Source organism: Anabas testudineus, chromosome 21 (genome assembly GCF_900324465.2).
Source record: "Anabas testudineus chromosome 21, fAnaTes1.2, whole genome shotgun sequence".
NCBI classification, from domain to species: domain Eukaryota; kingdom Metazoa; phylum Chordata; class Actinopteri; order Anabantiformes; family Anabantidae; genus Anabas; species Anabas testudineus.
The window spans coordinates 19,264,308-19,271,330 of record NC_046629.1 but is presented as its reverse complement, the minus strand read 5'-3'; positions in this window follow the sequence as shown (position 1 = coordinate 19,271,330).

Here is a 7,023-nt window from a genome sequence, read left to right as displayed (position 1 = left end):
ATGACCACATTCAAGCTACATCTAAATCCTATAGTCCATATTTATGCATTCAACCCCATGATGATAGTTAGCTAGGGTAATTAGTAGTGGAAACTTGCTGTGGTGGAAGAGGCATCAGTTTATCCACTATTGGCTTCAATATGTGCCTTGGCCTACAATGGACATGGAGGGTTTGGTACAGTGGCATTCGTGCCTTTCTGGAAGGGGCTGCTAAGTGGATATCTGCATTTGAGGAAACAATTTTGCCAATGGGAAATATCAATGCCATATAGGGTAAGGTTTGGGGGAAACAGAAAATGGAGGAGCAAGCTAAATGATGCTGTGAGACTGTATAGTATGTCATTTGAATGATTTACTGATCATGTGGTGGATGCTGTGACTACGTACCATGCCCACAAGCTCTGACAGAGGTGGACAGGTGAGGAAGCAGTGAGAAGGTTGACACAACAGCAGCTGACAGAAGGTATGAAGAGGATGCCAGCTGTGGTGACTCCTGCTGCACCAGTTATTCCCAGACTTAGACTTGTCTTCATTTTTTTGCTTCAACCTGGAAAGAGAGAGGTTTCAAGAAGGCCGATGGTTCTCCTGTGCTGCACAGGGAACAAATCAAGAAGCTATTGGTGGCAATGATGAAGCCAAAAGCCCTTGCCATCATAAAGTGTGCTGCGGTTAAAAAAGTGATTATGTTAAATAACATTACTCATGACCCCCCAAAAAATATTACAAATAATACTTGCAAAGATTTCTATTAAAACTACATAAATAGATATAAATGTAAATACACAAATGAGACACCTGTTTTAGCCATAGATCTTTCCTAAATAAATTACCATGAATTACCAAAATTAGGTGACAAACTGAGTTACAGACCAGTTTCAATAATAAATTAAGACCTGAAAATAATCTGCAAACCACTCACCAGACTGACTCTCATCAGTCGAGACCGCTAAGCGCCCCCTCTTTTTCTGTTGACAGCCATTAGCATCTATGCAACCAGTCACTTCAGACAAACTTAATCCTCCCCTCCCCAAAAATGGACATATGCATTCATTCAACCTCAGTTTGCTACACTCTGATGCACATTGGTTCAAGCCAGATACCTGGCATCTCTTCTTAGATGCAATTGCATCAACGTCTGGGGTTAGGCTCTGAGCTGAGGAAATTCTCAAGATTGAGTGAAAGTGTTCATCAGTGAGACGACTCCTGAGTTGTGTTTTGTTCATCTTCATTTTTTTGCTTCAACCTGGCCTGTGAAAAAAGATTTTCATTAAAAAGGAACTAAAAAGACTACAGATAGAGAGAGACATAATAAGAAACAAATGCCACTGATGTGTGTTTTATTTCAAATTTAATTTCTCATTTGTTTATAATATTAAGTTTGCTTGTTCCAGATTCAATGTTTACGCAAACCTAAAGTTTGTTTCCATAAGAAAAGGTTCTATCCCGATTACAGATCTGGAGAGATGGGAAAACACGCACAATTGCAGTTAATTTTTCAATAAAGATTGACTTCGTCCCCACTGCGAATTTGAGCCTTTTGTCTTGGACCTTTGCTTCCCCTCTCGGATCTGCCCCTTGGACTATGGACTATTTACCACTGTAAGTTTTTGCCTAGCCTTCTGGTAGTGATGTGCCTTTCCGTGTTTCCGGTTATTTTTTGGTCATATCTCTTGCATAGTTTAGCAGACATTTTGTCTACTTCTAACTTTGTATCTTTGCCCCCCTGCCTTGTCAGTATATCCTCCTACAACATTTACATTTAGTCATTTGGCAGGTGCTTTTATCCAAAGTGACTTACAAGTGAGGTACAAGGCAAAGGCAGCATAAGGAGGTCTTGCCTAAGGACCCCTACTGGAGGTAGGCCACTGCTGGGATTCGACTCCCACATGGAGGCAGCAGCCCAGCTGAAAGAAGTCTGCCACCAAACCTAAGGAACACTGTTTGAATAACTTGATGTTCCTGAAGTGGAAGATGCAGTATGTAATTTTTGTTCTGATTTTTTTTTTTTACCAGAAATATGTTCCAAAACAAAATCTCTTTATGTTCAGGGGTGCTGTTGATGACTCAAAAGACCCAGACTCATAGGATGTGCTTGCTTTAATTATCCCTGCCGTTTGTATTGCATAATACAGAGCAAATAACAGGATTCAAAGTGCAGAAATATGTTTATTTCAAAATTAATTTAGTATAAAAGTGACTATAACTCTGGAACATTGCAGTGTTCAGTGTGTCAAAAAATGCAACACAATATTTACAAAACAGACAAAATACTTGAGACACATACTTTACTTTACCCTTGAAGAGAATGAACTAATTTCACTCATCTCTTCTGCAAAATCTTCAACCTGTACATTAGACACTTTCTAAAACAGATAGTGCCAGAAATAATAGAACCCCTGCTGACAATAATAAATTCCTCACTCAGCTGTGGGTATGTCCCAAAGTGTTTTAAATTAGCAGTTATTAAACCGCTAATCAAGAAACCTGATCTCGACCCTTGTCAGCTGTCCAATTACAGGTCGATATCAAACCTCCCCTTTATCTCTAAGATTCTCGAAAAGATAGTAGCTGGGCAGCTATCCTTGTATCTTAATAGAAATAACATACACGAACTCTATCAGTCAGGATTTAGGCCTCATCACAGCACAGAGACGGCACTTGTTAAAGTAGTAAATTACCTCCTATTGGCCGCTGATCAGGGTAGTGTCTCTATGCTTGTGCTACTCGACCTCAGTGCAGCTTTTGACACCATTGACCATAGTATTCTCCTTCACAGACTAGAAAATGTTGTTGAAATTAAGGGAACGGCCCTCTCCTGGCTTAGGTCCTATTTGACTGATCATTATCAGTATGTAGATCTAAATGGCGATTACTCCACATGCTCTCCAGTGGAGTTTGGTGTTCCACAGGGTTCAGTTTTAGGCCCCCTGCTTTTTTCCCTCTACATGCTTCCTCTGGGCAACAATATCTGTAAACATGGTATTAACTTTCATTGATATGCTGACGACACACAGTTATATGTTTCATCAAAACCAGATGAGATCAAACAGCTTAATAAAGTTGAGCAATGTGTAAAGGATATACGAGACTGGATGCTAATTAACCTCCTTCTGCTAAATCCTGATAAGACAGAAGTACTAGTTATAGGATCATCTGCAGCTAGAAGCAAGATGTTAGATCACACCGTAACTCTAGATGGTCTTTCTGTTACATCTAGTGCAACAGTAAAAGACCTTGGTTCGATTCTAGATTCCAGTCTTTCATTTGAAGCTCATGTAGATAATATCACCAGGACAGCTTTCTTTCACCTCAGAAATATTGCCAAGATAAGGAATATTTTGTCACTAAATGATGCAGAAAAATTAGTCCATGCTTTCATCACCTCTAGGATGGACTACTGTAATGCCTTACTGTCTGGCTGTTCAACCAGGTGCATAAACAAGCTTCAGTTAGTTCAGAATGCAGCAGCGAGAGTCCTAACTAGAACCAGAGGATACGAGCACATCACGCCTATCTTATCTGCACTTCATTGGCTCCCCGTGAAATTTCGCATTGATTTTAAATAACTACTTTTGACATTTAAAGCATTAAATAGTCTTGCGCCACAGTATCTAAGGGAATTGCTAGTGTCTTATGATCCACCACGCCTGCTTCGATCAGAGGATGCTGGCTACCTGTCAGTGCCTCGTATCCTAAAAACTACAGCTGGGGGCAGAGCTTTTTCTTACAAAGCCCCAAAGTTATGGAATAACCTTCCAAATAGCGTTCGAGACACAGTCTCAGTGTTTAAGTCTAGGCTGAAAGTAAACAGATTTGGGAAGGACTCGTGGACGTAGAGCATTATGGTGAACTGGTATGTTTAGATGCTGTCTTCCCAACTCTCACTGATCACTCAGGTTTGTTGATGGTGAAGTGTTCGGTTGCTCTACATCCCAGTGAGCCCTCATCTCTGTGTTTCCTTCTGAACCCACCCTTTGCCCTCTGGACCTGTCTGACTCGTCCTGATGCCCAACTTCTGGCTGGAGATCTCTTCGCCTGGATGCACCATTTGCCCTTTGGGATGCGTTTGGAGACTGGATTGGTCACAAGCTACTATGATGTTGGTCCTGGCCTCGGCGGACGTCGGAAGCTGTTTCTTGGAGGTCTTGACTCAACGCTCGATAGTCAAGGAATGGAACAAGTCTGCCTGCAATAACTAACTGGACTCCATATTAACTTAAAAGACATTAACTGTTATACTGGACTGCCTGCTGCCTACACAGCATGTAATCACCCATATGAGGATGGGTTCCCTGTTGAGTCTGGTTCCTCTCAAGGTTTCTTCCTGTTGCCTTCTCAGGGAGTTTTTCCTTGCCACTGTGGCCCTCGGCTTGCTCATCAGGGACAATCTGATTATTATGATTGTTACACATTCACTGTTCATGTACTGTTCTTTGGTTGTGTAAAGCTGCTTTGTGACAATGTCAATTGTAAAAAGCGCTCTACAAATAAAATTGAATTGAATTGAACATAGGCTATGTGCACATATGAACGAGTAAACTTCTAATTCACCTCACCTTGTCTTCAAAATACTCAGTCATAAGACACAAAGATTCAAACTGTATATAACGAACTGTTTAGAATGTTTTGATGACAAAAAATATAATGAAAACAATAATACAAAATATATAATATATAATAAATGTCACATATTTGGCAACTTGCAATCACAACTCACCAACAAACTGAGAGAAATAAATTATTATTTTCATAATCAAGGTGGGGTAACAGTATGTGTTTAAGGTCCACAGGACTGTAGCTAGCCTCCCTGGACATGGACCGCAAAATTCAATTCAATTCAATTAAATTTTATTTGTATAGCGCCAATTTACAACAGAAGTTATCTCAAGGCACTTTACAGTGTAAGGTTTAAGACTGTACAGAAAATATTTATACAAAAAATTATAGAGTGCCTCGTATCCTAAAAACTACAGCTGGGGGCAGAGCTTTTTCTTACAAAGCCCCAAAGTTATGGAATAACCTTCCAAATAGCGTTCGAGACACAGTCTCAGTGTTTAAGTCTAGGCTGAAAGTAAACAGATTTGGGAAGGACTCGTGGACGTAGAGCATTATGGTGAACTGGTATGTTTAGATGCTGTCTTCCCAACTCTCACTGATCACTCAGGTTTGTTGATGGTGAAATGTTCGGTTGCTCTACATCCCAGTGAGCCCTCATCTCTGTGTTTCCTTCTGAACCCACCCTTTGCCCTCTGGACCTGTCTGACTCGTCCTGATGCCCAACTTCTGGCTGGAGATCTCTTCGCCTGGATGCACCATTTGCCCTTTGGGATGCGTTTGGAGACTGGATTGGTCACAAGCTACTATGATGTTGGTCCTGGCCTCGGCGGACGTCGGAAGCTGTTTCTTGGAGGTCTTGACTCAACGCTCGATAGTCAAGGAATGGAACAAGTCTGCCTGCAATAACTAACTGGACTCCATATTAACTTAAAAGACATTAACTGTTATACTGGACTGCCTGCTGCCTACACAGCATGTAATCACCCATATGAGGATGGGTTCCCTGTTGAGTCTGGTTCCTCTCAAGGTTTCTTCCTGTTGCCTTCTCAGGGAGTTTTCCTTGCCACTGTGGCCCTCGGCTTGCTCATCAGGGACAATCTGATTTTATGATTGTTACACATTCACTGTTCATGTACTGTTCTTTGGTTGTGTAAAGCTGCTTTGTGACAATGTCAATTGTAAAAAGCGCTCTACAAATAAAATTGAATTGAATTGAACATAGGCTATGTGCACATATGAACGAGTAAACTTCTAATTCACCTCACCTTGTCTTCAAAATACTCAGTCATAAGACACAAAGATTCAAACTGTATATAACGAACTGTTTAGAATGTTTTGATGACAAAAAATATAATGAAAACAATAATACAAAATATATAATATATAATAAATGTCACATATTTGGCAACTTGCAATCACAACTCACCAACAAACTGAGAGAAATAAATTATTATTTTCATAATCAAGGTGGGGTAACAGTATGTGTTTAAGGTCCACAGGACTGTAGCTAGCCTCCCTGGACATGGACCGCAAAATTCAATTCAATTCAATTAAATTTTATTTGTATAGCGCCAATTTACAACAGAAGTTATCTCAAGGCACTTTACAGTGTAAGGTTTAAGACTGTACAGAAAATATTTATACAAAAAATTATAGAGAAAACCCAACAATCCCATTTGAGCAAGCTTTAGGCAACAGTGGAGAGGAAAAACTCCCTTTAGAGGAAGAAACCTCCAGCAGAACCAGGCTCATAGTGGGCGGCCATCTGCCTCGACCGGTTGGGGTGAGTGGAAAGAGAAGAGAGAAAAGAACAGCAGGCAATAAAGACAACAACAAGCATCAAGAACATTGGGCAGATTAACTGGATTCTGGAGATGTACAGCTCCAGGCCGAGGATACCTGCAGAAAAGTACAGAGAGAGGGAGACAGAGAGGAGGAAACACAACTAAAAGAGAGAGAAGACAAAAAGTTAATGACATGCAATGGTGGCATTTGCATTGATACAGGAGAAAGGAGAGAGGAGAGGAGCTCAGTTTATCAGTAGCAGCAGAATAACCTATATCAGCATAACTAAGAGATGGTTCAGAGTCACCTGATCCATCTCTAACTATAAGCTTTATAAAAAAGGAAAGTTTTAAGTCAAGTCTTAAATGTAGAGACGGTGTCTGCCTCCCGAACCTGAACTGGGAGCTGGTTCCACAGGAGAGGGGCTTGGTAGCTAAAGGCTCTGCCTCCCATTCTACATTTGGAAAAGGAAAATTGATGACAAATCGAAGAGACAGAAAATATGAAGGGTAACCAAAGAGCCCAAAACAGCTTCAAAAAGAGATTAGAGGTGGACTCCAAGGTTTGGAGGATTGCACCATCTGTCGCTAATGGAAGACGACTGAGGAGGACACCACTGTTGAAAGAAAATCTTAAGTGAGACTGGAATTTGCCAAAATACATATGACAAACCACAAAGAT